The sequence below is a fragment of the Vanellus vanellus genome (assembly GCF_965231255.1).
Source record: "Vanellus vanellus genome assembly, chromosome: 17".
Taxonomy (NCBI): Eukaryota; Metazoa; Chordata; class Aves; order Charadriiformes; family Charadriidae; genus Vanellus; species Vanellus vanellus.
The window spans coordinates 1,065,765-1,085,207 of record NC_138922.1 but is presented as its reverse complement, the minus strand read 5'-3'; the positions used below and the strand labels follow the sequence as shown (position 1 = coordinate 1,085,207).

The 19,443-nt window shown below is 43.7% G+C and overlaps 1 long non-coding RNA gene and 1 pseudogene across 5 annotated transcripts in view; one reads left to right on the top strand and one right to left on the bottom strand.

Moving 5' to 3' along the window:
* LOC309678798 overlaps positions 1–19,443 on the bottom strand; it is an 85,780-nt gene that overhangs the window by 58,225 nt on the left and 8,112 nt on the right. The window lies entirely within an intron of this gene.
* LOC309678795 (myosin heavy chain, skeletal muscle, adult-like) lies at positions 942–18,609 on the top strand (annotated as a pseudogene). Its single transcript, XR_014270597.1, has 37 exons — positions 942–1,348; positions 1,436–1,579; positions 1,673–1,829; positions 3,105–3,132; positions 3,231–3,342; positions 3,436–3,528; positions 3,655–3,718; positions 3,801–3,899; positions 4,008–4,111; positions 4,202–4,340; positions 5,067–5,185; positions 5,283–5,432; positions 5,797–5,967; positions 6,445–6,763; positions 6,905–6,978; positions 7,673–7,972; positions 8,147–8,270; positions 8,356–8,492; positions 8,620–8,875; positions 10,989–11,231; positions 11,343–11,519; positions 11,605–11,750; positions 11,838–11,928; positions 12,017–12,406; positions 12,577–12,703; positions 12,875–12,993; positions 13,579–13,775; positions 14,069–14,252; positions 14,339–14,504; positions 14,672–14,796; positions 14,990–15,298; positions 15,399–15,602; positions 15,964–16,089; positions 16,185–16,355; positions 16,442–16,546; positions 16,680–16,775; positions 17,966–18,609. The product of XR_014270597.1 is annotated as a myosin heavy chain, skeletal muscle, adult-like (transcript).

Genomic DNA, 19,443 nt, shown 5'->3' with positions numbered 1-19,443 from the left:
CCCTGCATCCAAGTTCTCTAAGTGCCTTGAGTAGTCTAGATTCTCTTCTTAACACTCTTGACAAATTATTTATAGATGTATTCACATAGTCAGTAAGAGATAAAAATGTTCTAATTATATCATTCAAATCAAATGACAATTATGCCCTTAGTTTGCCAGACAATGCTTTGCCAAAGAAGGTTTGCCAGAAATGTTTTGACCGAAGAAAGGGGGAGCATCTGCAGCATCTGCAGACGAGACACTATAAAATCTCCCAGGGACAAGTCTGGCCTGTCTCCACGGAAGGCTTCAAGGTAAGTGCATGCATTTTGTGAGCTTGAAGAAAGAGGACAGTGTCCTTGCAATATCTCATTCCATTTCTGCTGCCTCTGGCAACCATTTCCACAAGGGAGTGCCCATGTCAACAAACTTTTCAATATAATTTCAATGCATGTCTGTATCTTCAATTTATAATTTGTCTCTGGAATTCCATGCAGCGATAAGAAACAACTGCCATTCCTATTTTACAGGGTTGGCCAGTTTCCAGGATACAATTCTTTCTCCAAAGCTAACACCCTGAGTAATGTTCTCCTAGACTGCAGTCTAAGGACTTTTATACAGCTGCATGAGTTCTCTTCTTAAACCGTCTTATATTTCTGCAGAGTTTTGCTTTACCTAGACCATTGAAAATAGGGAAGGTCTAAGAAGAGAATTAATTTTTCATTTTTAGCATACAAGGTAACACATTTAACAAGAAAGTACTCTTTTGTAAATTAATCAGTCATAACTGAGGGTCAGAATAGAGTGATTTTCTCTGGCTGTATGTTCCCTTATGTGAAGACCTCAAATCTGTTCATAATTCATCAAGTTACAAAATTGTAGTCAATATTCAGAAGATGTTCTATTTTTCTGTTACAAAGCCTATGTGTTTTAGAAGACTAAGTCTCATTCTTGAGTGCGACTTCAGTACTTTTAAGTTCAAATCAAAGTGGATTTCAGTGGTTGTTTCTAAGAGATCTTCTAGGACACTACCTAGCAATTTATTAGCTAAAAAGCAAAGAGTTTTCTCACTGATAGAGATTTTATTATTATTCTCAGTGAGCCACAACTTTTTTTTCCCCACCAGACACCTCTGCTGACGTGCTTTCAATAAAGTGCAGCCATGGCCTCTGCAGACTCTGAGATGGCCGTCTTTGGGGAGGCGGCTCCTTACCTCCGAAAGTCAGAAAAGGAAAGAATCGAGGCCCAGAACAAGCCATTTGATGCCAAGACGTCCGTATTTGTGGTGCATCCTAAAGAATCCTTTGTGAAAGGGACAATCCAGAGCAGGGAATCAGGGAAGGTCACTGTCAAGAGTGAAGCAGGAGAGGTGAGTGAAAAACAAGGCTGAAGAACACCATTGGTTCCCACTCTGAGCTTTTAGCTGACATACATGGATCTTTTGTTTCCTTGGCAGACCCTAACTGTGAAGGAAGATCAAATCTTCTCCATGAACCCTCCCAAGTATGATAAAATCGAGGACATGGCCATGATGACCCACCTCCACGAACCCGCTGTGCTGTACAACCTCAAAGAGCGTTATGCAGCCTGGATGATCTACGTAAGTACCGGCAGCAGTCTTCCGTTGGGTAGCGAGGAGGAACTGCTGTGCCAGGCTAAGTGGAAGCCAACGTGCTGTCTCCCTTCCTCGCAGACCTACTCGGGTCTCTTCTGCGTCACTGTCAACCCCTACAAGTGGCTGCCGGTGTACAACCCGGAGGTGGTGTTGGCCTACCGAGGCAAGAAGCGCCAGGAGGCCCCTCCACACATCTTCTCCATCTCTGACAACGCCTATCAGTTCATGCTGACTGGTGAGTGCTTAATTTTCTTTGAATTGCCCTTGCAATGAGCTAACTGCAGAGGGAAATGCAGGGTATTCTCTGGAAATATGGTGCAACACTTAAAATATTGAATGTGTGAAATCAATGGAAGATTAATGCACTTAACTGTAATGGTCTGTGTGACCTGAGTGTCTTTGTTCCTGTTAGAATCAATAAAGACCTGGACCTAATGAAAATAATGTAGAAGGAATAAATTCACTGGAAAGAAGACAGCTGTTTTCTGGTGTAGTCTTTACTGACTGTAACGGGATCTTACATATATGAATAGATTTATGTATCTGAAACACTAAAGACTCTCCAGTCTCAGCTGGAGAGTACAGAGTACAATAATATTGTACATACCTCATAAACAATCTGTATAAAGACAATTCAAATTTGCAAGTGTCAGTGCTAACAAGAGTATTTCTGCATTGAACAAGTACATAAGCTTGTCTTGATTATTATGCAAATGCCATTCATGATGGAAAAGATGACTGGGTGACCTAAAGTACATACAGCCTTTAATGATCTATGTAATTCCTACACAGATCTATGAATCCATAAATCAATTGCACCTTATAGTGAAAAGTAAATCTCAGAAAACAATGTCAAGGAAAAAATAAAGCTTTTAGCACTTAAACTGAATGGCTTAAAAAAAGTTCTCTTCTTCCATCCACCTCTTATTTTCTCTTCCCTATGTGCGCATTAAAATCAAAGATGTGCAGGATTTTAGATCTTCTTTTCCTGTTTTGTTACAAACTGGGAAATTGATCCAGAATAGAAAAATGAAAAATTAAGCATGTCTATGTATGATCTCACGAATACATAATTTCCCTCTATATAAGGATTAAAAGGAAAAGAGTTGAAAAATAGTGAGTCAGGTTTTTCTGTTGTTCGTGACACCTCCAAATTTTCATAAGATTACTGAAGAAAATTTTAGCTTCATGCTGTCAAAGGCTACCTCAGTATTTTTGTTACGTGTACTTACCTAATAAGAGAGAAATAAGTAGCCTGATGAGAAGACAATATCTTGAAAGGCATAAGACTACAAAAGCTACTCTGAATGGATGTCTTTACTGATCCGGTTGATAATAACTGAAGTACTGCTGCGAACATCAAAAGTAGCAACTAGAATTCCTAGAACTTTTCACTGTCTTTTGTCCCTGTATCTTCTGGAAGCTTCAGCTCATATTTTTCTTCTAGTTTTTGAGTTCTTTGTTATTCATGAGCACTAGGAAAAGCTTTCTTCTCTCTGTCTTTTCACAGATCGCGAGAACCAGTCGATCCTGATCACGTATGTACACCTCCTGCTCGGGTCCCTGTGGGGCTGCCCAGTGCCAGGGGACCTCCTGCCTGACCACACACTCTCTGCTTCTCTCTCTGGTTTGACAGCGGAGAATCCGGTGCAGGGAAGACTGTGAACACAAAGCGTGTCATCCAGTACTTTGCAACAATTGCAGCGAGCGGGGAGAAGAAGAAGGAAGAGCAGTCAGGCAAAATGCAGGTAACTTAAGAGACGCCGGCTTGAGTCAAGGCTTTCCTCTATTCCTCATGTGATTTTTGGAAAGGATAACCAGCAATAATTATCATCCTGCAGGGAACGCTTGAGGATCAAATCATCAGCGCCAACCCACTGCTGGAGGCCTTTGGAAACGCCAAGACTGTGAGGAACGACAACTCCTCACGCTTTGTAAGTTGTTGCTTTGGACAAAATCCCGCCTTATTATAACAGTAGTGATGGGCTCGTGGTATTCTCAGATAAGGAGATGGCAATGAAATGCATCCAGGCTGAAATGCTGCTTCTTCTCCTGAACAGGGCAAATTCATCAGAATCCACTTTGGGGCCACAGGCAAACTGGCTTCTGCAGACATCGAAACTTGTAAGAGACTCTCCTGGCCTGATCCCATTCCTTCTACCTCTCCCTGGTTCTTATGCTAACTCTGTCCTACCTTCCGTGACAGATCTGCTGGAGAAGTCCAGAGTCACTTTCCAGCTCAAGGCAGAAAGAAGCTACCACATATTTTATCAGATCACCTCTAACAAGAAGCCGGAACTAATTGGTAGGAAGATCACTGATTTTTTTTTTTAGGGAGATCACTGAGCAATAGCTCATTGTGTAATCTGGAAAGCTAAAGTAAGCTTGTTTCTTTCTATTTTATTGCTTTCAGACATGCTCCTCATTACCACCAACCCTTATGATTTCCACTTCGTGAGTCAAGGTGAAATCACTGTTCCAAGCATTGATGACCAAGAGGAACTGATGGCTACAGATGTAAGTAACTTACAGACGTAAGTAAAACAGGTCATCTGGTAGATAGGAGCCCTGATACATATACGTTTACTTTACTGTTTCTGTTGCCAGAGTGCCATTGACATCCTGGGCTTCACTGCTGATGAAAAAACAGCCATCTACAAGCTGACAGGGGCTGTCATGCACTACGGGAACCTGAAGTTCAAGCAGAAACAACGAGAGGAGCAGGCAGAGCCCGATGGCACAGAAGGTATCAGCGAATTCAGCAAACTTTCCAAAAGATATTGTCTTTGTCACCAAAAGAAGGACTTTATTTCAGGCTTTAAATGTGCAAAAGTGTAAACAAAAAAAATATTTTTTTAAGGCTAGATGACAGTTGGGACATGCATCTCATGTAATGAAACCTGTAACATTTTTCTGTGACTACTTAATAAGTGATCTGGTGTACACTGCCAGGAAGCCAGGAGGCATGGATGTTAATTCCTGTAACGCCATTAGTCATGTTTTTGTTGGATTACACCTTGCAGTCTCTACTGTATTGTGGACCAGTGAAGTGGTTCAGCTGTAACAGGGCGGGAGACCGTGCTACTATTTACATTCACCTATTCGGAGGAACTCTGATGTGAGATGTGTATTTGATTAGTCTCTGTCAAGCAGGAAGAACAATCCATGCCTCCAGCTGTCCGAGTGATGAATCCTCTTGCTATGTGACTAGAAAGAAAGTGTGAAGTCTCATAGTCACGCCTGAGAAGGATGAAAGCAATGAGTTCTCTTGAAGAACATTTGTAGAAACCAAAGCTCAGAAAGTGTTGTAGACTGAATCCTGAAGAAAACAAAGAAATTAGCTTTGTAGATTTGATTCAGATATTTTTGTGTAACAGTAAACACTGCTGTTACTTTTGAGACAGCCCCTCAAGGATGAAATTTTAGGAATTGTGCAATATTTATTTCTCTCTCACCTTTTTCTGCTGTTTAGTTGCTGACAAGGCTGCCTACCTGATGGGTCTGAACTCAGCTGACCTACTCAAGGCACTGTGTTACCCTCGAGTCAAGGTGGGGAATGAATATGTGACCAAGGGTCAAACTGTGCAGCAGGTAGGAAAAATGTGGTAACCTGGAACATGCTTTGATGGTTCCCATTGATTGTCCTCTGCTGTCTATAGTAATCTCTAAACCTTTCTCCTTGCTTTAGGTGAACAATTCAGTGGGTGCTCTGGCAAAGGCTGTCTATGAGAAGATGTTCCTGTGGATGGTTGTTCGTATCAACCAACAGCTGGATACCAAGCAACCCAGACAGTACTTCATTGGTGTCCTGGACATTGCTGGCTTCGAGATCTTTGATGTAAGGAACACAGTTTTCCTAGCATTTTCATAGAAATACAATTGAGAGTAATGGGAATTTTGAGACACATTTTTAATAGAAGCTCGTATCTTCCTACACTTATTTCCAGGGCTTTTGGAATAATTTTTTTTAATCCTGCAAAAAAGTAATAATAATAAAAACTAATCTCTGAATTACACTGAATTTGAAACCGTTTCTGCTTTCTACATGCAAAGCCTATCCTAGAGAGAGAGCATAGGAAAACTACACAGGAAGCAGTCTTGTATTTAAAATATTACCCATGATGAATTAGGATTGCACAAGAAAACACCTTGTTATTATTGCTGAACCTTGAAAATGTTGCGTATCTTTTTATGTCTGGCAGTTCAACAGCTTTGAGCAGCTGTGCATCAATTTCACCAATGAGAAACTGCAACAGTTCTTCAACCACCACATGTTCGTGCTGGAGCAGGAGGAGTACAAGAAGGAAGGCATTGAATGGACATTCATTGACTTTGGGATGGACCTGGCTGCCTGCATTGAGCTCATTGAGAAGGTATCCTTCCTGTTTAAGTGTATTATATGTTGGATCTTCCATTCTTGCCAAGAGACATAAGAAGCATTTGAGAATATTCCAGCTTTTTCAAATATATAACCTGTGAAAGTGGCAACAGAATGGAAGTTTTTTTGGATATCATACTCAGATATCGGGACTTTTGGTGAGAGTATTAGTTTCCAGATTACAAAATGAAGTTATATAAATGACTGTAAGTACCTATCAAGTAAAGAAGTTTTATGGAGAGGATAGCATTTTGCAATGTTGTACTGACATTTTTTTCACCAGCAAAGGCATTTACACAAGTTCAAATGAAAGAACAACATTGAAAAAAGTTGAGCCTTAGATAATTTTCTCTGACTTATTGTCATGAAATGCACAGGTCCAGCTTTCTCTTCTGACTCCAGCAACTTTCCAACCAAGGGATGTCTCCTTTCTAATCTCTTTCTCCCTCTTGTCTGTTGTAATGTCTTCCAGCCCATGGGCATCTTCTCCATCCTGGAAGAGGAGTGCATGTTCCCCAAGGCAACTGACACCTCTTTCAAGAACAAGCTCTACGACCAGCATCTGGGCAAGTCCAGCAACTTCCAGAAGCCCAAGCCTGCCAAAGGCAAGGCTGAGGCCCACTTCTCCCTGGTGCACTATGCTGGCACAGTGGACTACAACATCACTGGCTGGCTGGAGAAGAACAAGGACCCCCTGAATGAAACCGTCATTGGGTTGTATCAGAAATCATCTGTGAAGACACTGGCCTTACTCTTTGCCAACTATGGTGGAGCAGATGCAGGTCAGCTCTGTGAAAATTGTATTTTCAGTGTTAGACGATTTTGACACAGAATTAAACCACTCAACACTTAACATTTAAAGTTTGTGTTCTGTACTCTCCAATTTTCAACATCCATATTTTTGTAATTTTTTTCTTTTCTTCCATTTGCAGACGCTGCTGGTGGTGGCAAAAAAGGTGGCAAGAAGAAGGGTTCTTCTTTCCAGACTGTCTCAGCTCTTTTCCGGGTACAGTACTGCATCTGTTTTCTCTTTATAATATGAAGAAAAAGGGGTAGCTAATATTAAATTTCAAAGGGCTATCTTGCATTGCTGTAACAGTGATAAAATTATTTGGAAATTCAATATTAGGTTTTCCAGGATAAATTTCAATTTGCTAATATGTCATGTTCAAAAATAAGCATTCAGTCTCCAAAGATCATTAAAATATATTTTTTTTTATTTTATTTGGAGAGGATGTTATTCAGATCTTTATATTTTTATGTGTTTCAGTCAGACTAGAGCTATAGTTTTAGCATTCCTGCTTTTCTGTGAGGTTGATATGTTGGGGAATTGAGAGTGTCTTTATAAACTTTCCCCCAGAAGGTATTTACTTTATTTGAAAAAAAAAAACAACCAACCCCTTTTTTTTAAAGTAGATTGACTTTAGAAGACAGAACATAAAAAATCTAAAAGTTAACTACTTTGTGTGAAAGTGTGAAATTGTATATTAGTTTCCACTGGACCAATAGCAACATAGTAGTATTTCAGTCTTTAAAAATGGTGTTCGATATCTTCAAATAGAAGAAATATTTGGATACTGTGGCTTTACCTAAGTGTTATGAAATGCAGCTAATTTTTAGAAGTCATAAAGTCATTACCATGGGCTTGATGCGTCAAACACTGGACACAGGAAACTCACATTACTAACTGGTCCCTCTAGGAGAACTTAAACAAGCTGATGACCAATCTAAGGAGCACTCACCCCCATTTTGTCCGTTGCATCATCCCAAATGAAACAAAAACACCTGGTAAGACACTCAAGCAGAAAGAGAAGTTCCTCTCATACAGCCATTCCCCTCTGCACTGGAAACTGTGGGATTCATTTATGCTCTGAATTGCTAGGTGCCATGGAGCATGAACTGGTACTTCACCAGCTGCGGTGCAACGGCGTGCTGGAAGGCATCAGAATTTGCAGGAAGGGTTTCCCCAGCAGAGTCCTCTATGCTGACTTCAAACAGAGGTAAGAGCACTGCACTTCTCAGCACCATTAAAAGCAATGTTGGTTCATTCATATAGGTTCATTCAGGCTGGACTTTTGTTGTAAAAATTGCTATAGGTGAGCTGGTGGGGTTCAGTAGCTAGTGTGTGTTGGCTGGGAAAAAACAGCCTTATCTTCCTCTTTCTCTCCTCACAGATACAAGGTGCTTAATGCCAGTGCCATCCCAGAGGGACAGTTCATTGATAGCAAGAAGGCTTCTGAGAAGCTTCTTGGCTCAATCGATGTGGACCACACCCAGTACAAATTTGGCCACACCAAGGTACAAATCCTCATTGCCTCACTCACACTGTGCCTGTGCTTTGCTCTACCTGACAGTGATGTGCTGCAACATTCCCTTTCTCAAGGTCTTCTTCAAAGCTGGGCTGCTGGGACTCCTGGAAGAGATGAGGGATGAGAAGCTGGCACAGATCATCACCCGCACACAGGCCAGGTGCAGGGGCTTCCTGATGAGAGTGGAGTACCAGAGAATGGTGGAGAGGAGGTAGACATTCTTAATCTTCAATTAAAGACACTGTACTTAGGGAAAAGTGTTGGCACTCGTCATAAGGGAAAAGTGTTGGCACTTGTCATACTGAAAAAATTCAATGTACACTTTAATTATGCTTCAGGGAGTCCATCTTCTGCATCCAGTACAATGTTCGTGCATTCATGAATGTCAAGCATTGGCCCTGGATGAAGCTGTTCTTCAAGATCAAGCCCTTGCTGAAGAGTGCAGAATCTGAGAAGGAGATGGCCAACATGAAACAAGAGTTTGAGAAAACCAAGGAAGAGCTTGCAAAGTCTGAGGCCAAGAGGAAGGAGCTGGAGGAGAAAATGGTGGCCCTGCTGCAGGAAAAAAATGACCTGCAGCTCCAAGTTCAGGCTGTGAGTTTATCACCTTTAATTTATCACTCAGAAAAGGAGCCTAAACATTCAGACTGTTCTTTATGAGGCAGAAGGTCAGATTATAGAAGACCAAAAGTCAGATATTTGGTGAATCATCCCTCATACACACATGAAGTTGAGGAAAGAAGTGTCTGGCAGTGGCGGGATGAGCACTCTGACAGCCAATGCAAAGAAGAAGGGAGCTTTCAGAGGAAGGAGTCAGATATTGCTTATCAACAGGAAATACTCATAGCAGAGTTTTGGCTGAACCCCCAACTCTCCCTGAGTCTGCCTGGGGTATCTGCATCTCACCAGGATGTAGAACAATGAATCCATTTTGGACCGTAAATGCAAACTAGAGTTGAAAGTGGTATTTGTGAATTCAGGTGCAGGAAAAGTCATCCACCCTCTGCTTCATAACCCGCAGTTAATCATTCACTCAGTAACTGGGAAATAGAGCTTCAAATTTCTCTTTAGTCTAAGAATATATAGACACAGAGTTCCTGTTTCAGAGAAAGCATCACACTATCCAGGGGCAGGGTTCTTCTTCCCTTACTTGTTAATTACATAAAAGAGGTCTTTAAGCTTTATTTATGAATCAAGGTCATAAATGAAATTTATAATGAAGCAGAAATTTTTAGGTTTTTTCGAACATTGTGGTTTTTTGCATATCTAATCTGGAATTTCTATGGTATTTCCACTACAAACAACATCCTGTGGTGGTAAAATTATTAATATTTAAGACTGAGAGTTCTGGCTAAGAAGTTATCTTTATTAAAAGAACATTCCTTTCCACTAAAAGTCATCTTTCCATAAAGTACTTGTGTTGGGGTCCCCTGTCTGGAGGGCACAATGTAGAACAGATCAGACAGAAGCTTTATTAACTATAAACACAGTGAGAGAACATTTGGACAGCATCTCCCCCTCTATTCCCCTTTTCTCTGCCAATTGATTGTAGAGGCCCAAGCTATATACTGTATCAGAAAAAAAGAAAGAGCGGAAAAACAATCATTTCAATATTAGCAATGCCTTGATATCCATCCTTGGGAGGGATGTTCTACTTAAGTAGCTGCAACAATTTTAAGGAATCAAACAGTAAATGGGACCTGATGTAGTTGAAGATGTCCCTGCTCATTGCAGTGGTTTGGACTAGATGACCTTTAAAGGTCCCTTCCAACCCAAAATATTCTATGATTCTGTGAAATAACATAACAATATGGAGAGATTGGCTCTTGGTGGAGCTTATCGGAGTGGCACACCCGGTACTGTCTTAGCTTAGATGTGGGGAGTTGGAAGAAGTCATGGACTGTTAGCTTTTAGTTGAAAGGAATATTCTTTTAGTGAAGATAACTTCATAGCCAGACCTCTTAATCTCATTAAATTTCTTAAATTACCAACAAAGAATAGAACACTGTATTAATTACCCAATTATTTGAACATTTGAACAGAAAATGGGAATCCCATGTTACCTATTATTTCCCTAGTATACGGAGAAAAATAAATAACCCACTGGACTTTCGTATAAGATATTTGCCTTTCAAATTCATTTGGAACAAAACAAATTCATTATACCAAAAGCCCACCAAAGAATAAGATGATGTGGTGATCAGCTAAAACCAGCACATGTCACTCCAGACACAGCATCGAAGGTTGACACACAGTTCTCTGACTTACAAGGGTAAGACCCCACTTGCACAAGCAGCAGTCTTAATATATTTAGAGAGACAGTAATCTTTTCTCTATCAAATTATTGATGAGACTACCAGAACCTTTACTCACAACATAATAATGGGTTCAGAAGGATTCAGTTACAAAAAAGAAAGATTGAACACTGTGATTGTGAAGAGAAATGTCTCCAAGCCCTTTATCCTCTAGGTGAATGAAATATTCTCACATCTACCATATCTGTGAGATATTTTAACAGATAGAAAAAAGTTTAGGACTCAATATTGTTTCCAACTGAGAAGCTGTATAATGCATCTGAAGTAAAAAAATAAGAAAAAAAACAAGATTAAAGTTCCTGAGGAGAGGCCAACTTCAGGCCACATTTTAACACAGGTTTACACAAAAAAATTCAGAAAACCAACAAAGAAATTCTGTGTCTCCCCACCAGGAAGCAGACAGCTTGGCTGATGCTGAGGAAAGGTGTGACCAGCTCATCAAAACCAAAATCCAGCTGGAAGCCAAAGTTAAAGAAGTGACTGAAAGGGCTGAGGATGAGGAAGAAATTAATGCTGAGCTGACAGCTAAGAAGAGGAAACTGGAGGACGAATGTTCAGAGCTGAAGAAAGATATTGATGACCTTGAGTTAACACTGGCCAAGGTTGAGAAAGAAAAACATGCCACTGAAAACAAGGTATGAGGCAGAAGACATCACTCTTACAGAAAAGACTTCTGTTTTGTTATACAGTATAAAGTTTTAAACATTTTTTTTTCTTTATCTGCACTTTCTCCCTTCTTCTCAAAGGTGAAAAACCTCACAGAGGAGATGGCAGCCCTGGACGAGACCATCGCCAAGCTGACTAAAGAGAAGAAAGCCCTCCAAGAGGCCCATCAGCAGACACTGGATGACCTGCAGGCAGAAGAGGACAAAGTCAATACGCTGACCAAAGCTAAGACCAAGCTGGAGCAGCAAGTGGATGATGTAAGACCACAGGCATAGAGCAAGAAGAGGACAGGTATGGAGTTAGACCTGACTGGTGGAGCACTGATGGTCTTGTTGTGTTTAGCTGGAAGGGTCCCTGGAGCAGGAGAAGAAACTGCGCATGGACCTGGAGAGAGCTAAGAGGAAACTCGAAGGAGACCTGAAGCTGGCCCATGACAGCATAATGGATTTGGAAAATGACAAGCAGCAGCTGGATGAGAAACTGAAGAAGTAAGTGTGGCTGTGGGGCACCTGAGTGCTGGGCTGGTGCACTTGTCTTTTCTCTGTGAGCTCTACCACGGTTTGCTTTGCCCAAAGGAAAGACTTTGAAATCAGCCAGATCCAGAGCAAAATAGAGGATGAGCAAGCCCTGGGCATGCAATTACAGAAGAAGATCAAGGAGCTGCAGGCAAGTCTCTGCCCCTTCCCCTCTCTCACCCAGCCCCAGGTCAGGAAGGAGGAGGACATGGGTGTGAAGGGTCCCTGATGTTCCCCAGGCGCGTATTGAGGAACTGGAGGAGGAAATTGAGGCAGAGCGAACCTCTCGGGCCAAAGCCGAGAAGCATCGGGCTGACCTCTCGAGGGAGCTCGAGGAGATCAGCGAGCGCCTGGAAGAAGCAGGAGGGGCAACTGCAGCTCAGATTGAGATGAACAAGAAGCGTGAGGCAGAATTTCAGAAGATGCGTCGTGACCTCGAAGAGGCCACGCTGCAGCACGAAGCCACAGCTGCCACCCTGCGGAAGAAGCACGCGGACAGCACGGCTGAGCTTGGGGAGCAGATCGACAACCTGCAACGAGTGAAGCAGAAGCTGGAGAAGGAGAAGAGTGAGCTGAAGATGGAGATTGACGACTTGGCCAGTAACATGGAGTCTGTCTCCAAAGCTAAGGTACAGATTTTCTGCCTGATTACTGCCCTGTGATACGCGACCTGACACATGATTTTTGAACCTCCTGATTACATTCTGCTATCACATACAGTTGCATTGTTTTTCATCACGAGAATAACATGCTAAAATTTAGTGATAATCCTCTTTCCTTACCTGTATTTGACACATAGGCAAACCTGGAGAAAATGTGTCGAACACTGGAAGACCAGCTAAGTGAGATTAAGACAAAAGATGAGGAACATCAGCGCATGATCAATGACCTCAATACTCAAAGAGCGCGTCTGCAGACAGAATCAGGTAACCACCACACTCCTCTGGAATGGGAGAACATGCAACTGATGATGACAAGGAAAAGAGTGATATTTTACTCAAATTGTTCTATACTTTGTAAGCTGGTATACAGCGCTTTAAAGACACATTGGTTTAATATTGCTTTTTAAATTGCAGTATATCTGTAAAATTTCTCAGGTGAATATTCACGCCAGGTGGAAGAAAAAGATGCTTTGATATCTCAGCTATCCAGAGGCAAACAGGCATTTACTCAACAGATAGAGGAACTAAAGAGACATTTAGAGGAAGAAATAAAGGTAAAGGTATTTCCTGTAGAGGGGTTGACTTGGGATACAATTTCCATTTTCTTCCACGATTTTTCCTACTCTCACATAAAATCAGAATATGTTAGCCATGTCATTTCAATTTGGGTGTTCTCAAACTAGTTGGACAATTTTGCCATCTCCTTACTTAGTGTGGGAAGAAATGCTGAGGAGGGCATTGCCTCCAACCTGGATACTGAGAAAGGAAGGACAACTTTACGTATTTATATGGATAAACAATGACATATTAAAAAGAAGAGATATATCTAAAAAAATGTGTTTCCTATTCAACTTTTCTGTAATGGAAGCTGAAACTTTAGAACATATTTAAAAGGATTGAACAATTCGCAGCTTTATAGTTATAATTTAGAGTTTACCCATCATCTCTTCTGAGGTAACATTCTAGATTCTGATGAAGGCAGGCATAAAAAGCTTGTTGGAATATGGGAAAAATGTACCTTTTTTTTTCCATGGGCTGACTTTAAATGTCAGATTCAAAGACTTTTCAATAACTTCACCTACATTAACATTCTAATGTCTCACAGGAAATTCATTGTCCCAATCACATTATCTCCCCAGGCCAAGAATGCCCTGGCCCATAGCTTGCAGTCCGCTCGCCACGACTGTGACTTGCTCCGGGAGCAGTATGAGGAGGAGCAGGAAGCCAAGGGGGAGCTGCAGCGTGCCCTGTCCAAGGCCAACAGTGAAGTGGCCCAGTGGAGAACCAAATACGAGACAGACGCTATTCAGCGCACAGAGGAGCTGGAGGAGGCCAAGTATGTGGTGACATGATGTGAAGAACCCAGGGGGGACTGAAAATTGACAGGCAATATGGGAAGATATTCTGAGGAAAAAGTCATGCATGTGTTTTGGACAAGAGTAACAAAAAGTGGGAATCTTTATCCTATAGAAGATTTAGTGGTTTAGTAAAGGCAAAGGCTAAGAACAGCATCAATGAAGACCTACACTGTGTGACTGCAGACGGCAAAAAGATTAGGTACGCTCTTGTAGAAATCAAATCACACTGGTTCCTCTGTGCTAACTGTGAGCTATGCTTACCACCCCCCAGGAAGAAGTTGGCGCAGCGCCTGCAGGATGCAGAGGAACACGTGGAAGCTGTGAATGCCAAATGTGCCTCCCTGGAAAAGACAAAGCAGAGGCTGCAGAATGAAGTGGAGGACCTGATGATTGACGTGGAGCGATCAAATGCTGCCTGCGCAGCTCTGGATAAGAAGCAGAAGAACTTTGACAAGGTCTTTTGGGCTCCAGGCCAGGGGCTCCAGGGCAGAGCGTCCCCTCCTGGTTGCCATATCCATACTCACGCCCCGTTTCTCTTCAGATCCTGGCAGAGTGGAAGCAGAAGTATGAGGAAACGCAGGCTGAGCTGGAGGCCTCCCAGAAGGAGTCTCGCTCTCTCAGCACGGAGCTGTTTAAGATGAAGAATGCCTATGAGGAGTCCTTGGACCACCTGGAAACGCTCAAGCGTGAGAACAAGAACTTGCAGCGTAAGTCCCTGGCCCTCTGCTCCTGGCAGGGCTTTCTCCCCACCCACCACTACCCACTGCTCCACATGGGTCTGTGCCTGCAGGTCAGCAAAGGTGCTTGTCACCACCGCAGGGCCCTTCCCATGCAGCTCTGTGCCTGACCATGCCATTGGTGTTTGTTCCCACAGAGGAGATTTCCGACCTCACGGAGCAGATTGCCGAGGGAGGAAAGGCAATTCATGAGCTGGAGAAAGTCAAGAAGCAGATTGAGCAGGAGAAATCTGAAATCCAGGCTGCTCTGGAGGAAGCTGAGGTACATGTCCATAATCACTGGTGTGTGCACTAAAACTATGAGCAATGGGGAAATATGGCTAAAAACTGCTTGGTCCTGCCCTGCTCTGGCTGGGGAGTGCAGCCAGCTGAGATTCCCTGAAATATTCTGTAATAGAATAGAAAGCAAGCAGTAACATTACTTCTGTTATAAATGTTTGTGTCCCATTGTCCAGGCCTCCCTAGAACACGAAGAGGGGAAGATCCTGCGCCTCCAGCTTGAGCTCAACCAGGTGAAATCTGAGATTGACAGGAAGATAGCAGAGAAAGACGAGGAAATCGACCAGATGAAGAGAAACCACCTCAGAATTGTGGAGTCCATGCAGAGCACCCTGGATGCTGAGATCAGGAGCAGGAATGAAGCCCTGCGGCTGAAGAAGAAGATGGAGGGAGACCTGAATGAAATGGAGATCCAGCTGAGCCATGCCAACCGCGTGGCTGCAGAGGCACAAAAGAACCTGAGAAACACACAGGGAGTGCTCAAGGTCTGTTTAGCAAAACTACAGAAAGAGAAATGACATCCCTGGCTTTTTTGGCACCCAAGGGCACACTGCCACCTTGCAATGTCTCTTGCCTCTTTTACAGGATACCCAGATACACTTGGACGATGCTCTCAGGACACAGGAGGACCTGAAGGAGCAGGTAGCCATGGTGGAACGCAGAGCAAACCTGCTGCAGGCTGAAATTGAGGAGTTACGGGCAGCCCTGGAGCAGACGGAGCGCTCAAGGAAAGTGGCTGAGCAGGAGCTTCTGGATGCCACCGAACGTGTGCAGCTCCTCCATACCCAGGTAAGGGTGTGGTACCAAAAGCATTTGTGTTGACCCTTAACAAGCACAGAGGGCTGCTCTATACCCGAGGATAGGGCAGGACAGTGGTCTAGAATGGCCTCGCTACTGCTCTCCACAAGGGAAGGTACACACAGCGCCCATCACCTGAGCCCACCACTCACGTTTTGTAAACAACCATTTTAAAAAGGATTCCAGGTTTTGAATTTTAAACTTGAAGAATAAACACTTGTCTGAGCCTGTAGGATTTTAAAAAGGATTCCAGGTTTTGAATTTTAAACTTGAAGAATAAACACTTGTCTGAGCCTGTAGGTTTGGTATTGCAGGCCTCAGACTACAGGTCTTCGAATCTCTTTTTGTATAGAACACCAGCTTGATCAACACCAAGAAGAAGCTGGAAACAGACATTGCCCAAATTCAGGGTGAAATGGAGGATACGATCCAGGAAGCCCGCAATGCTGAAGAGAAGGCCAAGAAGGCCATCACAGATGTGAGTCGGGGACTGCCTTCATTGCTGATTGTGGATGTATTCTCCCAAAATGTGTCTGCAGCCCTAAAATGGCTTTGAGTCTTTGCTCTCATCAGGCAGCCATGATGGCAGAAGAGCTGAAGAAGGAGCAGGACACCAGCGCCCACCTGGAGAGGATGAAGAAGAACCTGGACCAGACAGTGAAGGACCTGCAGCTTCGTCTGGATGAGGCTGAGCAGTTGGCCCTGAAGGGAGGCAAGAAGCAAATCCAGAAGCTGGAGGCCAGAGTGCGTAGGGCTGGTATTTGTGCATGAATGGACATGTCACATAAACAGCCAGCAGGGAAGCTCCAAAGATGGGCTTCTCGTTGCAGGTGCGGGAGCTGGAAGGGGAGGTTGATGCTGAGCAGAAGCGCAGTGCTGAAGCGGTGAAGGGTGTGCGCAAGTACGAGAGGAGGGTGAAGGAGCTGACCTACCAGGTAAGGCAGGAGGCCTCCCTGGGCTGACACCTCTTCTTGCAGGAAGTTTTTGTACTTGATTGCCAAGTGGAATTGCTAACTGACATAGTGGGGAAAGCAGTTCACTCTCTTTCCTGTTTGCCAATTGCTTTAGTCTGAGGAAGACCGGAAGAATATTCTGAGGCTCCAGGATCTGGTGGACAAGCTGCAAATGAAGGTGAAATCCTACAAGAGACAAGCTGAGGAGGCTGTAAGTATTGCCTGATGTATCACTTTATGAGGAGGAACAGAAAACATATGGGAAATGAAGATGAGGTTTTTTGAAACCATAGAAACTTGTGAACAATGATAGACTTCAAGTGCAGAGAAAGAAAGGTCAGTCACCTGGGAACGGCCTATGTGTGACTACGAGAACTCCTCTTTGTAAAGCTTGTATGGAGTGGTTACTCATAAGAAATTTAACAACTCTAGGAACATAATTCTGCGAGTATAATTGACATTGCTTTCTTTTGGCCATTCTCCTGGCAGGGATAAACTAAGGGATATCCTGCAATCTTCTTTTACAGGGAGAAAAACTGATAGATATGACTCAGAACCAGCCTCTCAGCTGATAAATTTCTTAGTCAGGTTCCTTCCTGCATAGGCCAGTATAGGCAGGTTTTGCTGTCTTGTGATGAGTGAATGATTTGTGAGAGGGACATGGATGTGTTCTGACTCATCTCCTCTAAGTTTTTCATCTTACGTCACGGAGTGCAGATTTAGGACAGTGAACCAGAACAGGAGGAAGAGATGCTTAGCTTATCTGCTGAACAGGAAATAAGGTTCAATTTCTTCTGCAAAGCAAGAAGCAAAGTGATAAGATATGTGACTGCAGAGAGTGACTGGAAGAGCAGGGTGGACTGTGGGGTTGTTTTATGGCTATGGGAGAAGGAGACAGGCAGTTACCTGACAGTGCTGTCACAGCAGACATGGAGAGAGAAGGAGAAGCTATACTCACCTTGTGGGGAGTGGGAGGCGGGAGCAGGTACCTCTCTGAGGATACCATATAATGTTACCTTTGGGGAGTATACATATTATAGGTGCTGTTGCTCTTTCTTAGCTCTAAACTTTGAGTGTAAACAATAACAAACTGCAGCCTGAACAGCTTTATCTTGACATCTAAAAACAGAGACTGCTGTGCTGTGCATACCACTTTGCACATACCAGAGGGATGAACTGCAATAACAATACAAAAGCTGTTTTAGTTGGTCTAGAGGGGATACTTTAAACAAGGAAGAATAAGGAGATCTGTGTGAGGCTTCTGGATCATCAGTGGGAGGTGGGAGATGGGAAGTCTGTGCTCTCCTGTGGGGAACAGCTATAGCCCCTCAAGGCTGAGGCGCAGGAGGAGTGGACCCCCTGCCCTGGGCTCCTCACCACCGACTCCTTGTCCCCGCACAGGAGGAGCTGTCCAATGTCAACCTCTCCAAGTTCCGCAAGATCCAGCATGAGCTGGAGGAAGCCGAGGAGCGGGCTGACATTGCAGAGTCGCAGGTCAACAAGCTGCGAGTGAAGAGCCGGGAGTTTCACAGCAAGAAGATAGGAGAGGAAGAGTGAGGATATCATAAGGCAACAAAGTGACCCAAGGGATGCACAAAATGTGAATCTCTTGGTTGCTTTAGTCTGTAATGTCTTTGTACCCACTTCAATGTCTAGAGAATAAAGATAGTAGATTCCTCTGCATACACACTATGAACAGTGCCTTCTTTGGGTTTTTGTTTTTTCTTGGTGTTTTATTTTCCTGATCAAGCTTGGGATATTGCATTGCTACACAAGTTTTCTTGCTTTTCCTACTGGGGGAAGGGAGAAGCCAATGCAAACACTGGATTGAGGCTGGCCATTGCTGTGGAGACTACTGATAGTAGTAGTCTGTGCTCTCTTCCATCTCCAGCAGCTCCTTGCCCTGCTCCTGCCCTCACAGACTCTTCATGCTTCTCCCATTGTCCTTTCAGCACAGCTTACTTCCCATGTGAGAGGCAAGAGAGGGTGATCGCTTTCCTTTTTCCTTCCCTGCTTTTGTCTGTGATCCCGGCAGTCACGAACCCTAAACATCAGTCTCTGAGTAAGTTAAGAGAAGTCGCGGTTCACTGCACCATGAAGGACCAACAGTTCCTTAGCAGAGACGATTTTTGGTACACAGAGCACTGTTATGACACATCAATAGTGCCCCTAAATTGTGCCATCTCTCTAACCCCAGATTGCCTCAGCTGCTGCCACCACCTGCTCCTAGTTTCTCTGCAGTGGGCAAAATGCTGAGCCCTGCCTGGGGCCACGTGCTGGAGGGACTGCCCCTTAGGGCCCGTTTCTCGCACACTGCGTGACACCAACACACCTCCTCCACACATCTCCTCAAAGGTCAGCCTCCTCGTCACCTCTCGCACAAGAGGCTGCACGTGGCATTGCCTCAGGCAAGAGAAAAGAAGAGAACTGATGGGCATACCCCTCCATTCCTTCCGCACCTACCTGTAGCTCGCTTTTGGCCTACCTACAGGCTAAGCAGGCAATACATTTCTGGGAAGAAGGGAAGGGGTAAGTTGTCAACCCCTTTTTCCTTCCTTCAGTCCCTGATCTGAACAGCAGAGGCACAGTGGGCACGCACAACTGCAAAGTCTCATGTGCTCTATCAGCCGTCTCAGCTGGATTATCCCGACGCGTTACGCCTTGCCTCTAGTTTGGGTGAAAGACACGTGGACAGTGCCAAGGTATGTTAAGGACAAGCCCACAGATGCCTACCTAAGCGGATGTTTTCATAGAACTGACAGCTCTCGGCTTCCAAGTAACCTCTGTCCCTTCTTTTCAGGGACACCACACAGCCTTGGAGGATTTTCTCAGAAACCTCAAAGACTGCAGGGCTGTCTATACAGGGAATCAAACACAGG